The sequence below is a fragment of the Polypterus senegalus genome, chromosome 2 (genome assembly GCF_016835505.1).
Source record: "Polypterus senegalus isolate Bchr_013 chromosome 2, ASM1683550v1, whole genome shotgun sequence".
In the NCBI taxonomy this organism is placed as follows: Eukaryota; Metazoa; Chordata; class Cladistia; order Polypteriformes; family Polypteridae; genus Polypterus; species Polypterus senegalus.
Genome location: NC_053155.1, coordinates 275970614 through 275993161, shown reverse-complemented (window position 1 = coordinate 275993161; position 22548 = coordinate 275970614). Strand labels below are relative to the sequence as shown.

At 36.8% G+C, this 22548-nt stretch overlaps 1 protein-coding gene across 2 annotated transcripts in view; it reads right to left on the bottom strand.

Annotated features, from left to right (window-relative positions):
* The window catches only part of ddx10 (DEAD (Asp-Glu-Ala-Asp) box polypeptide 10), a 443025-nt gene that overhangs the window by 320409 nt on the left and 100068 nt on the right, over positions 1–22548 (bottom strand). The gene's annotated exons all lie outside the window — the stretch shown is intronic.

Genomic DNA, 22548 nt, shown 5'->3' with positions numbered 1-22548 from the left:
TTCAAAACACTGGAAAATTCATTAGTGATTACTGTAAAAAATGTGCATACTTAAAAACAAGATTTGAATTTGTAAATTGAGCACTGGACAATATACTGTGTAATACTTCAGATAATTGACAAAGGTCTTGTGGATAAGTACTCAACTCGAGCAGTCACTAACACAGAGGCTAAAGGCTTCAGCACATCCACAAAGTCAAATCATATCCTTTTCAATTTCAAGGTTGCCATAGTGACACTAATAAAACCTAAGAAGCTTTCTGCTCCCTAACACACAGTACAGTGTAAAAGAAGCAAAATCAGTAAAAAAAAAATTGAAAAAAAAACCAATTCCCTTTGCACCACCGTCACAAAATATAGTATCTCTCATTTTTGGGAGAACACAATTTTTTTTTTTTTACATACAGTACAACTGCACAAGCTTACAGAGATATACTTTATAAGTTTCATTTTAGTGTCTTTTATGTACTTTGTCTTTATTTATATAAACTAAAAAGTGTATGTTCTTAAGGAATAAGAAAAACTGTACACATTCTTTCACACACTCTATACAGGTTACAGACCCTGAATAAATTACTTACTCGGTGGAGAGAGGATTGTTTGAGACACATAATGGATATGCCAATCCTGCGGGCAGAAAACAAGATTCCTGAAGCACTGAACAAGTTTGGCCTTGATGAAAAAAAATCCACTGTTCAAGGTATGTATCTGCATGAAGTCTGCTCATAGGCCCTCAATTAAATGCATTAGGAGATTTATTCCAATATACAGTAAAGTAATGCATAATGTTCATATGAGAGTGAGAGCTATGCATGCCGAACATTTGCTCCTCGTTATGAATGTATGTGAATATGTATATTTTTTAACAAACCAGTAGGATCCATCTATGATGAACTTTCTTCACACTAGAGTACCAATGTTTCATATGCCCTCTATTAATTTTTCTATTAGAAAACCACACAGAAGGCTGAGTGGATGGCCATCAATTACATGAAACTCAAAGTCACAGTGTTCAGAATTAGATTTACTATCCAGTTTTTTTATGTATCCCACCACACCTGATACACAATCAACTGAAAAACTTTCTTGCAGCATTGTCAATAAAAAAATCGATGCAAACTGCTTCTTCAGTTACCTGTTTAATTTTTCCTCCTCTATCCCAAATGGCTATTTCTAAAAGTTTGCCCGATTTATTTACTGTCTATTAATTCAGTGAGCCCTGCTTTGTTATTTTTTTTTTTTAGTGACATGGTAACAAAAAGGTAATTCAAGTTCTTAATCTTCTCAAAAAATGCCTAGACTAAATATGACACTGTTTGTTAAGTAGTATCATGTTCCATATAGAAAACTGGACATGTATTATTCTATAAAAGCATCACCAGATTTATAAAAAATAGCATTTACTAAGGTAAAATATATTGACTGAAAAGATTTGAAATCATCTCAGCCCAGTAAATGGCTATAATAACGTAAACTAATACAAAACACAGTATACTGTATTTGTGACCACTGAAACTCTGAACAGTGTTTCACTCTGAACTCTAAATCCCTTAACACTTTACCCATCTTTTTCATTTTACAGAAACTCTTTGAACCATGGATGGTGCAAATTATTTTTTGAAATCTCAATGACTCGTGTATTCATATAATGACAAGATATTGGTCTCTGTCTTTGAACAGATGATTCAAATTTAGAACTACTAAAGAAAAGTCATAACAAAGCAATTGTCTGCTTTTAGCATTTCAAGTAAATGGAAATCTAAAGGAAGCTACACCAAGTATTTATGCATTAAAAAGGAGCTGCACAGATTTCACAGTGGTAGTGAAAGGAACATGAGCATGTCTGACATTCACAAAAATATTTATGTATTTTTTGTCAATATTGGCATTCTTTGTTGTTTGCGTTATTACCATGTCACCATTTTGCATATTACTCACAGATGCAGTCATATTGTTGTTCATAATGCCTACAACCTCTATTGCCAATTATGTGAAAAGCCACTATAAAATGTGGTGGAGATAATAATAATACATTTTATTTATGTAGTGCCTTTCCCATGCTCAAGGTGAGGTGAATGGATTGGTTCTGGACTTCTGGTTTCATTATTTCATGACTTTGAATTTTGCTTGTTTATGTGGACATTTGCTGGCTCCTTCCTGTGTGCTGACATTTCCTTCTGGTTTACACCACATTTTAAATGGTTTGCACTATTTTTAAGAAATGATTTTGCAGGGCATTTCAAGGACAAGTTACATGTGAACATACACTTAACATGTGCAAACACATAAAGGTTTACTAATTTCTAATGTATTTTACAGAGCTTAACTTATAGGAACATTTATACTTATTATAAAAAAAAGCCAGTAACTATAAGCATAACGTCCCGTCATTTTCTTACCTGCTTAGCCTGAAAAGGGTCATGGGGGATTTGGTGATGGAGCCGATCCCAGCTAGCATAGAGCACAAGGTAGGAACAAACCCTGGACATGGTGCCAGTCCATTGCAGGAAAAACATAATGAATAGTTACAAAATTGGAGAACTGTATTTATCTGATTAACAGAAATTAAATTTTGTTATTTTCTAATTCAGTTTCTATCAGTAAGTACCTACCTATGGCAAAGTACAACATAGGACAATTTATTACCTTTCAATAATACTGTCAATTTCAAAAATGAGTTTTCTTTAGAGCCAACATGGTTAACAAAGTAAATATACCTGTATGTTAAAAAGTTGTGTTTTCTTTTCCCTTGTGGTTTTCTGCAGTACTTAACCATTGTGCTGCCATGCTGTCTCCATTGCATATATTCTAGACTTATATTTGTAAGCAGTAATATGGCACAAGGTTAGAAACACAGATTCCTATCTTTTACATGTTTTTAATAAACATGCATTCATTTTTCATTGTAGATGATGGTGAGAATGCATTCTGGCTATGAACATCTAACAAAATTTGTTTTTTTTTTTTTACTAGTGACACCATAAGTTAACATTTTTCTTCAGTACCGTACTCAGAGACACAGTAAAATATAACAGTGCGCCTCATATACAGCATAATGGGGCAAACAAAAGACTTGCTCAGTGTGTTCAGTATGTTGTTGTTAATTTATATTTTTTTTCTTACTTTAATGGTTGATGAGTAATAATTTAGAACTATTAACTGCAGTGTGACAGCTGCTGTACCCCATTCTTACTACACTCAAACCAGATAAAAAAAAAAACTAAGAAAGTACACGGGTTTCAGACTGACAACAACACACTGAATTTTTCAACATGCACTGCCCTGGTCCTGACGAAGCAGTATCTCTGTGCTTTACTGTTTTTAATGAAAGGCCAGTTTATTTTATTGGAATGAAAATTATTGTGACTTTTTATTTAACAAATACAAAATTTCTTGATGAGTTCTATCATAAACAGTCATGTCAGTCAGAGAAGGCACTGATTTTGTAACTGGAAGTGACTTTAATCCAATCACGAGAAGGTACACGTTTTGTTCAAAAACTTGCTGCATTCCTTACACGGGGAACTCTTTTGGGAGCTCTCCAAAATGACCTCTTGCACCCGCTGAAACTGGAAGCTGATGAGTCGCCCTCTCTGTAGGAGGCTGAAAACTGACAAATCTCTTCTGATTGTGAACCTGAACGTTGAGATGCACTCTTCCAAGCCAAGGTGTGCCTGTAATTGAGCCCAGTCTGAGAAGCAGCTATAATTTCAAAAAGGAAAATTCGGCATCTAAACTCGTTTGCCAAAGAGAATACTGTTTTTTCCCCTATGAAGTTGCAGACAACACAGCAAAGAGTCCAGCTGAGGAAAGTACAGAACACCACAGACAAAGTATGTTTTTGCAAAGAGAAAGAGTGCACTCCAACACAAGAAGAATCCTTCACTTGAACCCACAGCAACAAAAGAAACAACTCCACACAAAAACCGGACTTGGTATTTATATGGGCCAATATAAATTAGACCCCTCCTTGCACTGTCACCTTATCGTGGTGGAGGGGTTTGCGTGTCCCAATGATCCTAGGAGCTATGTTGTCCGGGGCTTTATGCCCCTGGTAGGGTCACCCAAGGCAAACTGGTCCTAGGTGAGGGATGGGACAAAGAGTGGTTCAACAAACCTCCAATGAAGTGCAAAAACTTTGGACAACGTTTTCCCTTGCCCGGACACGGGTCACCACCTATGGGAGGGGCCAAGGAGGTTGGGTGCAGTGTGAGTTGGGTGGTGGCCGAAGGCGGGGACCTTGGCGGTCTGATCCTCGGCCACAGAAACTGGCTCTTGGGACGTGGAATGTCACCTCTCTGAAGGGGAAGGAGCCTGAGCTAGTGCACGAGGTCAAGAGGTTCCGACTAAATATAGTTGGACTCACTTCGACGCACAGCTTGGACTCTTGAACCAATCTCCTTGAGAGGGGCTGGACTCTCTACCACTCTGGAGTTGCCCCCGATGAGAGGCGCCGAGCAGGTGTAGGCATACTTATTGCCCCCCGACTTGGAGCCTGTACATTGGGTTTACCCTTTGGGGAAGGGTCCTGACTGTTGTTTGTGCGTATGTGCCGAACAGCAGTTTGGAGTATCCACCCTTTTTGGAATCTCTGGAGGGGGTGCTAGAGGGCGTACCTTCTGGGGACTCCCACGACTTCAATGTTAACGTGGGCAATGACAGGGAGACCTGGAAGGGCATGACTGGGAGGAATGCCGATCTGAACCAGAGTGGTGTTTTGTTATTGGACTGCTGTGCTCATCACAGATTGTCCTTAACAAACACCATGTTCAAGCATAAGGGTGTTCATATGTGCACTTGGAACCAGGACACCCTAGGCCTCAGTTCGATGATCGACTTTATGGTTGTGTCGTCGGACTTGCGGCCATATGTCTTGGACACTCGGGTGAAGAGAGAGGCAGAGCTGTCAACTGATCACCACCTGGTGGTGAGTTGGCTTCGATGGTGGGGGAAGATGCCGGTCAGGCCTGGTAGGCCCAAACGTGTTGTGAGGGTCTGCTGGGAATGGCTGGCAGGGTCACCTGTCAGAAGTAGCTTCAACTCCCACCTTCGGCAGAACTTCAACCACGTCCCGAGGGAGGTGGGGGACATTGAGTCCGAATGGATCATGTTCCATGCCTCTATTGTTGAGGCGGCTGACCGGAGCTGTGGCCGTAAGGTGGTCAGTGCCTGTCATGGCGGCAATCCCCGAACCCGTTGGTGGACACCGGCGGTGAGGGATGCTGTCAAGCTGAAGGAGTCCTATAGGACCTTTTTGTCCTGTGGGTCTCTGGAGGCAGCTAATAGATACCGGCAGGACACGCGGAATGCGGCTTCGGTGGTTGCTGAGGCAAAAACTCGGGCATGGGAGGAGTTTGGAGAGGCCATGGAGAACGACTTTCGGGCAGCTTCGAGGAGATTCTGGTCCACCGTCTGGCATCTCAGGAGGAGGAAGCAGTGCAGTGTCAACACCGTATATGGTGAGGATGGTGCGCTGCTGACCTCGATTCGGGACGTTGTGGGTCGGTGGGGGGAGTACTTCGAAGACCTCCTCAATGCCACTAACATGGGTCAGGTTTGGTGGACTCTGGATTGGGTCACTGCTTTTTGCAGATGATGGTGTCCTGTTTGCTTCATCAGGCCGTGACCTCCAGCTCTCTCTGGAACGGTTCGCAGCTGAGTGTGAAGCAGCTGGGATGAGAATCAGCACCTCCAAATCCGAGATCATGGTCCTCAGCCGGAAAAGGGTGGAGTGCCCTCTCAGGGTTAGGGGAGAGATCCTGCCCCAAGTGGAGGAGTTCAAGTATCTCGGGGTCTTGTTCACGAGTGAGGGAAGAATGGACCGTGAGATCGACAGGCGGATCGGCGAGGCATCCACAGCGATGCGGGCTCTGCATCGGTCGGTCGTGGTGAAAAAAGAGCTGAGCCGTAAGGCAAAGCTCTCAATTTACCAGTCGATCTATGTTCCTACCCTCACCTATGGTCATGAGCTATGGGTAGTGACCGAAAGAACGAGATCGTGAATACAAGCGGTTGAAATGAGTTTCCTCCGCAGGATGTCTGGGCTTTCCCTTAAAGATAGGGTGAGAAGCTCAGTCATCCGGGAGGGGCTCAGAGTAGTGCCGCTATTCCTCCGCATCGAGAGGAGTCAGATGAGGTGGCTCGGGCATCTGATCAGGATGCCTCCTGGACGCCTCCCTGGTGAGGTGTTCCGAGCACGTCCAACCGGGAAGAGGCCCTGGGGAAGACCCAGGACACGCTGGAGGGACTATGTCTCCCAGCTGGCCTGGGAACGCCTTGGGATTCACCCGGAAGAGCTGGAAGAAGTGGCTGGGGAGAGGGAAGTCTGGGCCTCTCTGCTTAAGCTGCTGCCCCCACGACCCGGAAGAGGATAGAGGGATGGATGGAATATAAATTAGAACGCCAAATAACCAGTACACAGCATGGCTCTTCTATGTTATACATTTGTTGGTCTCTTCTGTTTGTGTCCAGTCTTATATATATATATATATATATATATATATATATATATATATATATATATATATGTGTGTGTATATATATATATATATATATATATATATATATTTATACACACAGTTATAATATTTCCATAATCCTTGTGTTTATCAATAAATTGTATCATTCTGTTTCTTACAACAAATGTGCTTCAGTTACCTTGATACAAGTTTAATGGCCAGAGACCACTTCCTACAACAGAGAAATGTACAGTAAATAACGTGGGAGCCATATCAAATTATTTATTTCATTACCGGTTTAGAGAAGGTAAAACAGACAACTGATTAGCTAAATTAAATCTCTTCCATATTCATACACAGCTAAGCAATTGAAACATCTTCTATTACCCATTTTCATTGTAATTTATTTCCTGACCCGTGTCTGATATTTTAGATTTTTGAATTTTTCCTTCCAATCTGTCAGTCATCTCTTCTATTTCACGTGTAGGTTTCAACCAATGCATTTACATGTAGCATGTTGGCCTTATCATCACTTGTATCTCATTTCAGACAATAATAGCTTATCTATTCATCCTTTTGAAAATGGCTATCCTACATATGCTACTTTGATACGCTAAGACTTTCCAGTCTCCCTTACACTGGGTCACCATATTATCAAATGATGAACTATTAGTAAGTAAGTCTGCAGTAATGTTACTTCATGCTTGTTCCTTTCCCCACACTTTCGACTTGTCATCATGTTAGTGCAGGTTTATCTTTGTCTTATCCTTCCATAATGATTTTTTCCGAGCTCCACTGGCTCAATTCACATGGATTTCTGTTGTTTTTTATCCCTAAAATCCTAAATTGCCCAATTTTTAACACTCATGACATTTATATACTGTCAAAGCCTTCTATAAACAGTAGACTCTTACAGTTTCACTCTTGCACTATGCTTCGTAGTTGGAGGTTTATGTAAAAGTTCTTTGCATTTTTTTTTTAATACATTGCGATTATTTCTCTTTTTGTGATAGATCCGTATTAAACACATTTGATAGCCATATCTGACTGTACTTTTCTTTTACTGAAATTTGGACAATTTGAAATCTTTTACTTACTTCAGGATACTCTTGACATTTTTAAACTATCGTGTGAATGATGCAATTTACACGGGAAAGGTAAATTACTTAAAGCAGTTGTTAAAACAAACATTGAGAGCTTTGAGAACCTGTTAGTTAAAAAAAATCTAACTCGAAGAAAAAAATGTAAAAAAGTATGTATAAAATTCAGTATAAAGATAATAGTAATTATTTTACAATGCAATGGGAAGCAATGGATAGCATTTTAATTTGCTTTAGCCTGTCAGAAGGTTTAAGATAACCTGCAGTGGGTTGAAAAAAATACAAAACTGAAATAAAATCTTACATGTTGTAATTTACCAAATATTAATCTCATAATCATTAAACTTGATTAGATCAAATAGTTACAATATGAGTTCACTATACAAAATGTATTGCACTGAACACTGTGCACTAAATAATAAACAACTATAATTTTCAGCTTCTATTGAATATGTACCAAAATATTCATCAATAATTTGCTTAAAAATTAAGCTTTTTATTAATTCCACTTTCAAAATCTTTTACCAGACAACATTTTAATCTAGACAACATAAAACATGATATCATTAATTAAAAATGAAATCATGGCTTCATTTGAAAGTGGAGGCCCTACAAAAAAGTAACATTTACATTACTCATTTTGTCAAGGCAAAGAAAGTTCATTTATTTTGAGCACTTCTAGTTTACTTGGAACAATTTGAGTAAAGGTTTCCTGGGAAAATGCCTGTGTAAAAGAGCTTAAACTGAAACAAATTAAAAAACTTCACCAATGCATTTAGAACCATAGCAAGGTCAAAGTAACAAAGAGTAATATTAGAGGACCAGGTTATTTTCATCCATGTGCTGCCCCTGTATGTGTGGTGCAAGGCAGTTACATTCAGCTTGTTTAAACAGTGAAAAAGCAAATCACATTGTATGATTCTCAAAGTGTTATATATTCTAATTGATGTAATTAGCTTCACTAGTAGATGCAAAATTTAATTTCCATCATCTGACAGCAATTCATGAATTATCTTCGAACACTCTTTGTCTATGCTCCAGTCAACAATGGCTACCAGCAACTTAGTGGTTCACAGGAGACTCGCCCTTTATTAAAACAAGAAACCACTTACACAAATGTTAGAAATGTGAATTCTCTCCCTCTCCATATACAAATATTCAAGCCTTCCAAGTTGGATTGTTATTTCTTAGTTTTGACTGCGTCACATCATTACTTGCTCAGATACAAGGAAAGAACCACAGAAACTGATTATGACAAGACTTAACTCCATTCCTTATAAATCCACCACCACCAAATAAGTACAGTAATGCACTATCCAAGTCATTAAAATATTTAAACTTTTACAGTTTAATTTAGTATTAATGGCTGGAGGCTAGACTCTGGCAATATCATGTGTAACTCATGTTGAGGCTACAGACTCAAAGTTTCAACTATAGTATGTTAGTGTAGCTGGATGACTAGAGTTAGCAGCAATGACGGTGGTAGCTGACATGGATGTCTGGTTTCTTCTGATCTGTTCATTGTTTCAATTTCTAACTCTCTATCCATCTATTTCCTGAACTATCTTTACCTAGGACAGTGTCATGGCAAATGAGAGACTTTTCGAGAAAGAATGTGGACAAAGTAGGAACCTCTATACAGGACACACTAATATAAATACTTTGCTAGAAACCTGGAGTAGAAATTAATGTTAGAAAAAATAAAGCTTACATTTAAAAGTCCTCAAGAATTCATTTAGTATTAGTGGGTATTCAATTGTCAAATAAACTTCTGCAAATTATATATTCACTAATAAAAAATAGTGTAAATAGCACATCTACACTGTACAGATAAATAATTAGGTATATTAACCTAAAAAACAATTTGGTACCTCAGTTCACCAAAGGAACTATCTGACCTGTCAGGGTATGGGCTCAAAGAGGCATTGAAATGGTGTGATAATGGCCCATGTTGACCACAATGTCCTCTTTTATCAATATACCCCAGAGATGCCATGATGGGACAAATGTAATTGGCAACAGTGTTCAGATATCACTGGACAAAGTTTAAGTAGAGCATTCAATTTCTGTCAAAAGAGACGACTTTTGAAGCAAGGTAGTTATTCTCATTAATTCACGCGCAGGAGAGTGCTAATCTCCACTACTGCAATGTTCTCAAAGATACTTACTACTGTATAACTATTAAGGCTTCCCCATTCTTTTTCTGACTTCCACAAACAATATTCACTGGTACCAACATAATTGCTTTATATAAAAAACTACAGATGTAATACACACTACAGCCTGCATACCTAATTTAACAATATTTTTGCAAATAATTAATAATGTATAGGCTTGTGGTAATAAAAAAGAGCATATAAAACAATGCAAATAAAATATAATTGTCACATTCACCCTAACAGCAAGCAAGTTTATTATTGTGGTTTACAATTTAAGAAAAAAATCTCTGCACTATAATAATAACCGTGAATGCAGTAAACTTTATTTTGCTATTGTTAATAAGACAAAATGGCATTATTTGACTTTATTAATGTATGCACTTTGACAATTCCACTGTACACACGGCCTACCTTTTTAAAAACATTGTGCATAAAAATATGACCTAATATCCTTAAGTTAGAATATGTATATATTTGGTTAGGGGAGGCTGGGCAGTTAAAGGATCTGGGAGAAAATACCTTAATTTTAGAGAGAACCTATGGGACTGCAGCTCTGACAGTGATGTCTTTTATGGGGTCAATAGCTAGGAAACTGACACAAAAGCCTGCTTCAACAAAATTAAACTAGGTGCCAGGTGACAACTGCTTCCAGCTCCCTTGAGGCTGCCCTAGGAGAAAACATGGAGCAAAAAATAGAATCATATCTTCATTACTACCCAGGAAAGTTCAAGCTTCCTCTAATACATTCTTCCCCAAAACTGTAACTGTTCAAGTATAAGTCATTTTCATCTGATGTAAAAATAAATCCCTTACGATTCCTTACAAGAACTGAACAGCTAAAGTCAAAAGTTTATGAGAAGTGGTGTAAAGATCTGAATGCAATTATAGTTCAGTGTAAAATCAAATGAGGAGAAAATTTTAAAAATGTAGGTAGTCATGGCAGTAAGTTACACAGCAAACGTAATATGCAAGTAGTTTTACAAGTACTCTGACTAGAATAAAATAAATAGAAAGTGAGAAATGGGACACATAGAAGTATAAAATAAATCTAAATAAATTACAACATAACATTCTAATGAACTCAAATTTAATATTAATATAGGTGTATAAAAACATACACAGTCACAAAATGAGACCACTGAACAATGGCCCTACATCTTGGAGAACACTATCATGCAAGCTATTGAATCTGAGAAACTTGCCTTCTGATTCTGTTGTAGCTTTGTGTTTGCAGAACTGTTCCTGACAGAGCTTTTTCCAGTTTCAAAGTTCCTTATGATAGAGTAGGAAACTGTACTGAGATACCTTGGCATTCTTACAGTTTTCTCTACCGTAAAGACCTACACTTTTAAGAGTTACAATAGTCTATCTGGCTTCTTTTGTTAATTGCCTTTTTCTCGTCATTATGATAGCATTATTCAGTGCAATACTGTCCAAATAATGCTTCAGAGAGTGTAGTAATAGACTTAGTTCCAACACTGCTTTAAATTCAGACATGTTAAACTAACTTAAATTGCTGCTGAAAAGCTGTAAGAGGTTAACTCATAACTTGTTTCTTGAATAAAGTCCTTTTGCATAACTCTGAAAATCACATTATTTTTGCATTTTGGTAACCTAAATTTATTTCTTAAACCTCTGGCAATTCAACGTTTAACTTTGTAATATTTCAGATAATTCACTAGACATTGAATTTAAATGTAAAAAAAAAAAAAAAAACTTTTTACTAGTGGTGTCAGTTTCCACATTGCTAGCAGCAACAACATTGTGGAAAGGACAAAATGACATAATTCTGACATAATAAAGACATACTTAAAGTATATTGACCTCTAACTCTTGATAATACTAATTAAAAATCTGAATGAATATTCCTCCTAATCAAAACTCACATTGCAACCACTTGTATTTATGTTACCTCAGTCTGGTTTATAACAGGTAATAATATTTCATACTTTCAGGGTAACAGTTGAAACAAATAAGACTCTGCAATTTTATAAGCAACAAATATTCTGTGTGCACCTGTGGCATCACAGATATTTTGCGACAAACTGACAGACTGCTGTCAGTTAGGAAAAACAAGGAAAAATAGGCTGCTGCCTGAGGCAGTCACTGATGTGTTTCTTAGTAGGGCTGACAAGTTTGAAGACGTCTCCATTCAAAATGGGTTAATCATGCTGTGGATTCATTTACTGAATTTTATGTGCAATAACTTTTTGTGCAAGGGTCTCAAACTCAGTTTTGGAAGCACAGTTTCAGCAGGTTGTTTTATAAACTAGTTTGTAAGCTAAAAGTAAAGGCTATTTGTGGAAATTTGATTTTATCATTTGCCTATCTTATGGTATATTTTCCTTCTTGAAATTCAGAAAGATGTATAAAGCAGTTAAAGCCTTTAGAGTTCCCATTTTTTCTCAGTTTAGTCTGTTTTATTTGACCTCCTATTTATTATTTAATCTTCCCCAGTCAAACATGCTTAATCAATGTTAAAATTAAGGAGGGTAAAACCTACCTAGCTCAAGACTGCTACCAATCTACCCCAAAATATACTGTGTCATGTATCAATACTAATTCACACTGGACTAATTTATGTACACATCAGTGGGAGGTGGTAGTAGCACCCAAGTACTCAGAACAAAATTGACAAATGGGGGAAAAGAAAAAAAAACACACACACACAAAATACCCAGGATTTGACTCTGATCTTATTCAAGTTTGATGCAGCAGCACTAATCATTGTGCCACCGTACTATCCTTTCATGCAGCAAGTCCTCATATAATATACATGGAATAAGACTGAAGAATGATGTGCAATTAAGATCCACAATTTGTGAAGAAGCAGTGAAACAACATAGTACTCAGAGCTTAATTTGGTCAATTAACACCATACTTCTTGTGCATTCAGTTAGCAACATTAATGTTGATCAAGACTGGTGCTTAAAACGTTTTCAAAAATTAAATTTTATAATTTATTTTGTTAATCAGTTCAGAGGCAGAATATGAAAACATACATGCAATGAGCAAAAATAGAATATTTAGACAAAACATTTAAGCAACTTTTTTCAAAGAAGTTAATATACAGAGTAACTGATTTTTGCACCAAGGGCAGCTTTAATCTTAGACAATGAAAAAATGACAAAAATAAGTAATATTTAATATATGAAACACAACATCTTAGATTGACAGGTATGAAGTATGTAATAATGTGAAAAAAGTTTTTTTTGCTTTGTGAACACATTAATACAAATACAGTCCTTGTGGGTAGGCTACCAAAGACTGAAATATTACAAAAATGAGCATAAGCACTAAATGTACTTTTATGACTGAGCTTCTTATGGATGTATTTTAATGTTTTGCATGTTTGGATGAGTAGTACTAGTAAAGCAAGTCTTATTTGAACATTAGCCATTTATATTACCAGATAAAATGTAAAGCATTGTTATTAAGACTCAACATTATTAAAGAAACACTCAATGATATTAGTATTGCCAATGATCGACATTTGACTTTTGAGTGTCTGGAGTGTGTGTGTGAGTTTGAAAGCTTTAATCAATTAAATGTCTTCAGCAGAATTTTTTAGCACAGTTTTCTTTATCCTGAATTCTCTCATGTTTAAATTGAGCACCCTTTAACTAACTCTGCTATATTAGTAAAAAATATTTTTTTCTTTTTACATGCATGTTTCCATCAAATTCTACTACACTAGTTTTTATCATGCCAATAGGGTTAATGAACAGGGGAAGAAATTGAACCTGTTAATCTTATGATCAAGGTACTCTATTATACTCTGTTTATACAATACCTAAAACACCTTCATTGTTCATCCTTTAATTTCTATATATTGTGATCCATGCTCATATTTCCTTAGCAGCTCACTTCTCTTACTGAACATTTCTTTACTTATTGCAATTTTGGCCATTAATGTGTCTTCATATCTCGCTTAGTTTGAAATAAGCAAACCTACATCCATTTATTTTCAAATCAGCTTAGTCCAATCATTAAAGAAACTCGCTTAACACTTACCTTCTATCTATTGGGATATTTATCTATTTTTTTCTTTTGCTACTCTTGCCTCTAAAAGCAGCATTTTTGTAAGTTATCATTGAACAGTATTTTTTTTTTCCCCCATAGTGCCAGGTTGGGATTTTCATTTGCCCTAAAAAGAACTATCCCTTTTTAATATCTTTTTTGCACTAGTTGTTTTATTTCCTTTTCTCAAATGTTTCTCAAAATTCCCATTCTATAACTTTTCCAGAATTCAAAGTACAGTTTACAGATGAAATTATATGCCTTAAGAATTACCTTTAATAATATGAACTCATAGTGTTTGTTATGAAACTGAGCACTGTATTGCATTGCAAGACTTCTAATACAACTTGGAGTCCTGCCACGTGCAAAAGTTCGCTGAGGACACTGCTATCGTGGGCTGATCAGGAGTAGGCAGGAGAAGGAGTATACGAACCTAATCAAGGACTTTGTTAAATGGTGCGACTCAAAACACCTACAACTGAACACCAGCAAAACCAAGGCACTGGTGGTTGATTTTAGGAGGGCTAGGCCCCTCATGGACCGCGTGATCATCATAAATACCTGGTAGTGCAGCTGGATGATAAATTGGCCTAGACTGCCAAAACTGATGCTCTGAGCAAGAGAGGACAGAGCCGACTATACTTCCTTAGAAGGCTGGCATCTTTCAACACCTGCAATAAGATGCTGCAGATGTTCTATCAGACTGTTGAGGCGGTCCCTCTTCTATGCAGTGGTGTGCTGGGGAGGCAGCATAAAGAAGAGGGACACCTCACGCCTGGACAAACTGGTGAGGATGGCAGGCTCTATTGTAGGCATGGAGCTGGACAGTTTGACATCCATGGCAGAACAACAGGTGCTGAGCAGGCTACTGTCAATCATGGAGAATCCACTGCACCCACTAAACAGTATCATCTCCAGACAGAGGAGCAGCTTCAGCGATAGACTGCTGTCACTGTCCTGCTCCACTGACAGACTGAGGAGATCGTTCCTCCCCCACACGATGCGACTCTTCAATTCCACCCCGGGATTGGGGTAAACATTAAAATTATACAAAGTTATTGTCTGTTATACCTGCATTTTTATCACTCTTTAATTTAATATTGTTTCTCATCAGTATGCTGCTGCTGGAGTATGTGAAATTCCCCTTGGGATTAATAAAGTATCTATCTATTCATTCATTTATTAAATTTGTGAACTATATTGACCATTCTTGTTTTCTTCAGAAATTTCTCCCGATAAACCAGCTACCCACCAACCCTTCTGTGCAAGTCATTTTAAACACATTTACCGCTGACATTTGCAAAAAGAGAAATATTGCCTCTGATGAAGAGATGGTTTTACTCCTGTCAAAACTTGTAGCCACACTTTATTTCTCCTTCCGGTATTATCTAGATTTTGTGTTTGGTCCATTTCAAATGTTATGATTACTGCATTTAATCAGATTCTATCCATTATAATTAAAAATCTTTTCCAGTGATTTTTCCTGTGTAGCAGCCACAACCAGTAGCTAGCCTTCTACACTCCTCTGCCAACTCTTCAATGGCCTTCTGTACGTTGGTACCAGTCGTACCTTTACTCGCAGGAGCCAGATTACTGATTCCATCCTCTACTGGGTAGATGAAAGTCATTCAGCCTGCCTCTTTGCACTCTGCTGCCAACTTAGATTAGTTGAGGCGTTTGTACTTATGTACTACTGATAGTCCCTCCTCACAGGGGATGGTAGGTTCGACGATGAGGACCTTCATGGTAGCTCTAGACCACATTACAGCATCTCGTCTTAATAACGGATGAATAAACCAACTGCTTATGCAAATGCACCCTCAACTCCCATGCTCTGCCAAGGGTCAGCACTGATTGCGACTTTCCTGCGTCTGTTTTTGGTTGAGTCTCACATTGTTTAACAAATGTTATGTCTGGAAGATGGTGTTCTGAAGCATTAATTGCCACCACCCTGCACTTTTCTCATAGCTCAACCAACTTATTCAACACCAGGTTATGCTGCCACCTATAGCTCCCCTGTGTCAATGCAACCTTGCATCTCAACAAGATGTGCTAGAGACCTGTGGTGCTGTTGTTACACAGTGGCCACTACTACCTCTCACTCCCACACCACAGAGTGAGGTCCCTAGGGCAAAAGAGAGTGTCATAAATCACCCTTAGCAAGAAGCTCTGTGCTGTAGTGTCCCCCAGATGCCTGCCCTGCTGACAATTCTAAATGTATAGGCCTCCCATCCCATAATGAGGTAGGACTTATGTTCCGCCCAAGTAACCTCCTCTACAATCATAGTCAAACCGTACTTCTTTGTGGCCTTACTCCAAAAAGAGTAGGTTCCACCCAGCCGTACTTAGCTGCTTTGTACTTTCCCCAGGATTTCTTTGCAACCTACTGATGGCAAAGCCAACCTTAGTCGATGCCCTCCACTTGAGTCCTGTGCCAACATTCACTTCTGCCTTCTTTATCAGGTGGTCCCTGGATTCCTTCAGTTCTAGCACCAGATGAGTTTTCTCCTGCTTGTATCCAAGGCTGACTGTCTTGAGAGGCAGTGACAGAGAAGCAAGTTGGAGAAGACTCTATTGATTGCAACGTACCATGTTTTCTTTTTGAAAATATTCTTTTAAGGCAGCAGGAAATGACAGGTTTGCATCAAGTTGTTAAAAAGAACCTCTACTCACGTGGTAATATCAGCATTTACGGACATTTTAGTGTCTTGTTGTACCTGCCTAATATAATGATTTACTTTATGAAAACAACCATGGTGCGGTTACCCAGGAAAACGAAAGCAGGTTGACTTGTGTTTGTTGATTAATACAGCATATTGTTTACAGCAATATACAGTAGATAACATATTGGAAACTATCAAAGGAAAAAAAAACACACTAACATGCATAAATTATAAGAAAGACATTTTTTCAACTTAAAAAATACGAAGGAATATCTGAAGGGGTCAATAAATAGCTGACAACTTACCAGAGACAAACACACATCATTCTTACAGTAGGAAGTAAAGCAGATGCAACTGTCTACAAAAATATGGTCCTTCTTTTCAGCTCTTTATGATGCACAACAGGACAAACTAAGGCTATTCAAAAACAACTGCCCACTGAACACAATTATTTAATATTCTTTCTGAACTGTAAGATGTTCAAAGTTATGGATTGCCCAATGCCCTATGTCATCCAAGCTATATATCATTCTAATATGTCAGCACTTTATATGCATTACTTTACATGGCCTGCTGAGTCAGTAAATTAAAAATGTTGCACCCATTTCTATGTAACACTCATTAGACTTTATGTGAGCCGTTTATGAAGAATTAAATCTGCTGACTCTGATGCAGAAAATAACCAATGAAACAAAATGAAAAAAATATAGTTTACATAACTTGCATAAATAGAAAGGCTGTGTTTGAATACAACACAAAGGGATGATTAGGTAATTATCACTCATTAGTGCCGGCAACGCTCTGGATAAGATGCTGATTTTGTGAGTAATTTAACCTTGATTTTGACAGATAATGATTATTTCAGAATGCACATACCATTGTGTTATAAAATGAAATAATGTTTTCAAATTACCATACAAATTATGTGTGTTAAAAACAGCATGCCTCAGGAACACAAAGACAGCAAGAATTCCTATTTAGCTGCAAGCAATAACAACAGATATTATTTTAAAAAAATGAGACTCAGAAGCAATACAACAGCTAAACATTTCTAACATGAAAAACCAAAATCACACTGAATTTGTAAAGCAGATATGTGATTACAGGAAAATTCTTGCTACAATGAAATAATTACAAACAAGTTTTAAAAAAAATTAGCTTAACTGGTGGCTTAACAACAAATTTTTAACCTGGTAGAAAACCTGATAAGAGGAAAATGAATGGAAAAGGCTAGAAAGCAACTATGTCTGTTATGATTAGTTAGATACTGGTAATCAAAAGAATGCAAACATTACATTGCATCTAAAATGTAGAGTAAAGAATGCATATTTCTACCTACAAAGCCTATATGAAAGCCAGGAAAAAACAAATACTTGTGATTTTTCTAACACTTTAAATGGAATCAGTTTTCCTTTTTCAGGCCATGTTTCTAGGTGCTGCCAGAGGGCCAAATGATGTTATGTTACTGTACATTTTTTTGGAGGATGAGGTAGAAATGTAACAACTGAAAGTACTAAATATTATATTGTAAGTGATCAACAAATACTTCCTTACAATTTATTTAGAGCACAAAAAGCACAGCGATTCAGTTTCACTGTGAGTTGCAGGTATCTCAGCTATCTCTCTATTATAAAAAAAAAAAAAATCCTGGAAGACAAAGTCTAGGGAGACGAGACATGATCTTCACGTGAAGACCACGGAAGACACTTAAAAGACTTAAGGCTCCATGGCCAATCTTTTTCATCTCGCAGGGACCTTAAACATGAGACTTTGTGCCAAGAGATTGACCCAGGACCGTCTCGTGAGACATAGAACATGAGATTCTTGCAAGACACGCTCTACTTACAACCAATATCAAATTAGACCGTGGGCAGCAAAACACTCAGTCGTGCAAAGGCTTTGAGCACACACAGATCCAGGGCTCTCAGCGCATATAAAGTGTTTAAAGACAATACGTTATAGATAAAACGTCGACAACTAAGCGAAGAAGAAAGAGAAGCGTGGAGAAAAGGGACTCAAAGGCACTGGAGAGAAAAAAAATGCAAAAAAAAAAAAGAATAATCTAAGTACAAAAGAAAAAGAATAATCTAGGTGCAAATTCAGAAAATAAGGTAATCAGCCCGGAACAAGTGGAATTGGAAAAAAAAGCACGTCCAATCGGGCTCAGAATTAAAAGACAGAGTAAAAGACAAAGTAGAACTTAAAGACGTTCAAAAACATTGGCGCTATACACGTGCAGAGCAAGTTAAGAGATTATGAAAGCAGTGGAATGCAAAAGGCTCAAAAAAAATTGGCGCGATACAAATGCAGAGAAAGTTAAAGAATATGAAAGCAGGAAAATTAAAAAGTATCAAAAAAAAAAGTAAAGATCGCAGTAGCGCAAACAAATGGAAATTATTACTCGAAAAAATGGAAAATAATCACCATGGACCAGGTGTCATTGAAAAAAAGCAGGACAAAGCGAGGTCAGAAATAAAAGACAGAGAACAAAACAAAGTAAAATGTCATAAAGAGGTTAAAAAACAAGGGGGCCAAACACATGCAGGGCAGGTTAGAGATAATGAAAACTGGAATTCAAAAGACTCAAAAAAAATGTTGGCGCGAAACACATGCAGAGCAAGATACAGAATATGAAAGCAGAAAAAAACGACAGTGTCAAAAAATATATGGACAAAGGTGATATGTCTGAAGTATGTAAATACTGTAAGGCTTTGAATTTTAAGTCAGAGAATTTCAAAAACTTGGTTTACCTCACATGCATTTATTGGTTACTTTGCAAAAAAAAGTATTAACTGCTGATGATGTAGATTGTTTTGTCTGTGCTCAAATTCCAAACAGAGAAACCTATCCTGAATTATGGTACAAAGTCATTAAACACATGTCTCACTGAACTCAAATTTTAAAGATTCAGCATGTTGGGACTCAAAAGATTGCAAATATTGTTTTTAACGAAGTTCTGAAATAAAAGTGAAACTAATGAAATAGCAACAATTCAAAAGAAAAAAAAATCTTAAAAGTGTGTATCTGGAAAACCAAACATGGGGGTTGGCGAGCGAAGCCCCCTAGTTATTTAAAAAAAATCCTGAATTGTTTAAAATAAAGCAGGAAATTCTATTGCTGTTTCATGGCAAAAAAGCCATTCATTATAGCCATTTTTATTCAACTATGCAATTAGCTGAGGAATAAAAATACATGATCTATGCATGCTTTAAGAGATCAATAATGTGACCAATCAATTACCAGTTGCAAATGTTTTACGTTGTAGTGTTATGCATTTGAGTGAGTTGAAATGATGGTGAGAACACTAGCTCTTTAATAAATTACCTGACAAAGGCTTCATTATCCAATTTTTATGAACATTATTACAGTTGTTCATCCAAACTTCCATCCATTTCCTAACTGGTTTATCTCATTTAGGGTCACTAGGAGCCACTGCCTATACCAACTACAACCCTGGATGATGTTCCACCCACATGAACATCTCCTCAAAATAGACTACAATAGTGACAAAGTGAGCTGCTCCATGTGCTCATTCCAAAATAAAGTTTATTTAGTGTATGGAAACTTCCACAATGGTCAGACATTACATGTTGTAATGCTTTGAAGTACAAAGCATATATCTGTGAATATGCAGCATTTAATGTATTAATCATAGTACATAATTACAGAGAAAAGCCATTAGCTTAGCTACTAAAACAGCGTACTTTATTGCTAATAAATGAATCAGCAAATACCGGTACTATAATTCTGTTATTCATTGGGTTGTTCAATGAGATATTGTTTCCAATTAAGATTATTTACTGCACTTCCACCTCAATTCAATTACTAATTCTGGAGTAGTACACAGGAGTAAGTAGCAGAAGTTGACATAAGGATGGCTTATGTCAGAAAGATAAGAATCAACACAGCAAAGGCTGTTTTACAGGAATTCAGAAATAATAATCTTAATTTGACAAGTTGGATTTTACAAAGATAGCCTTAAAGTTGGGACAAATCTAAAAAATGGAGGAAATGATTTGTAACTTGGAAGCAATAGGTGTTTGTGACATCTGTAATCTGAAATAATTTGACTTGTAAAATAAACATTACTCCTTATAAGCATTATTAAATAATTAATGTTTTCTACATATATTGATAAAAACATAAATCTCACAGCTGCAAATGTTACAAACTTGGCAAAGTGATTTTCTGACAAACCTCATCTAAAACGTGTACCACTACAAAACAGATTATGTTTGTATTCAGTAATTCATTTGGATATTATACAGTAATGTTTCAATTTTTATTTTAGTATTTATTATAAACATAATGTAGTTTTCATTTACTGGAGAGAAAATCTCAGTGAATAACATTTTCTAATCACTTAGTCATGAACAGTGCTACAGGGGATGCTGGAGTCTATAGTAGTAGCTAACAAAGGGCAGGGCACCAGTCCATCATAGGGCAAACACAAACATACACACACTGGAGCCAATTTAGTATCGTCAATCCACCTAACCTGCATGTCTTTGGACTGGGGTTGCCAGAGCTCCCTGACAAAACCCATGCAGACACAGGGAGAACATGAAAACTCAATGCGGGGAGGACCAGGGAACTTTAAGTGCACATTTTAAAATAAATCAGATAGTCCATGATGATCATATCGTTCTTTATAAACCCTACACTGAAATCCTCACATTGTGGAATCCCTCCTCTCCGTTGCACAACATAAAATTTGTTTTGGATGTTTATAAACAATGTTATCAAATGATGCAGTGCAAAAGTTTTAAAGTAGAGAACCTGCATCTTATGCTGAAGTACTAGTATACTGGCTGGTGAATGGCAGATGAGGTCAACAGCATGGGACTGTGTTGTAGTGCTGCAGGCACAAGCAGGCAGTCAAACAATAACTGTAGTATAACTGTGTTAACTACATTAACATACATGAAATAAATAAGTTAAAATCTCATGACATTTCTAAAATTAAATCACTTTTTTCAAGTTGTTGAGGAATTACGTCTATGGCAAGTGTATATTTAGAAATTGATAATAAAGTGATATCATCAAAATTCATTGCAAAATCATTCCTAAGCACGAAAGTGCAAGGAAGCATCACCTTTACTGTAGCAGAAACCAAAACAAGATCATCTCAGGTAGAAGTACTTCTTGTCAATATCAGAAAATATTATTTGACATACTGTGGATATCTTACAGCTGATCATAACAAGAACAACAGTCTCTTACCAAAGTAACTGCTTAACCAAGCTTGTTTCTAAAAACTAACACTGGAAGTATTTTCACACATTCTTTCTGCATCTATTTTAACATCAGCAATCAAACAATATGAAGATGTAACTTTCAAAGCCTAATGCAGGACTTCATGGCTATACAAATGAGATAGTATTTCTTTGTATGAATTTGAATTACAATTTCAGAAAATGCCAACAAGCAAAAAACAGCATACAATAGAACAGCAATAATGAAAATACAGATATAGGCATGTCATTTTCCAATTAGAATGACATGCTGAAATTCAAATTTTTAATAAATTCCATGTGAAAAATCCAAACCATTTGAGACTGGGATATTTCAGATGTCAGTTCCCAGTTCATAATTTTCTATAAAGTACTTCTGTTCATTGCTTTTACTTGCTATGTGTAATCAATGAATCAAAATCGTTATTTGCATTTGTGCACTCCAAATACATAGGAATTAAAATGTGCAGTACCAACAATAACATATTAGTGCTCTAAATATTCACCACACATACTATACTACTGAGTTTAAAATATGCTAGCCTGATCTTTAATGCTTCAATGAAGTCTTCTAGACCGTAGTGATAAGAATGTTGTTGATGGAATCCTGAGAAAGAGACAGCAACAGAACACACAACCAGGGCAAATGTTTTAACTACCAACACATTTTTCTACCAAGAAGTTATGGGACAAAATTCATGCATTTTTAGATTTTTGCAAAAAAAGCTTTTTCCGTTGTCCAGTAACAATATTTACATAATGTACTGCACACAGGCAAATAACAAGCTAGGGTTTTGTTAAAAAATAAACTTTTTACACTCTTATCCTAAACAAAAATACAAACATTAGCCTTTATTTAAGGTTCTTTGAATTTGAAGCCAATTACAGCCAAATGCCATTAATTATGAATTCCAG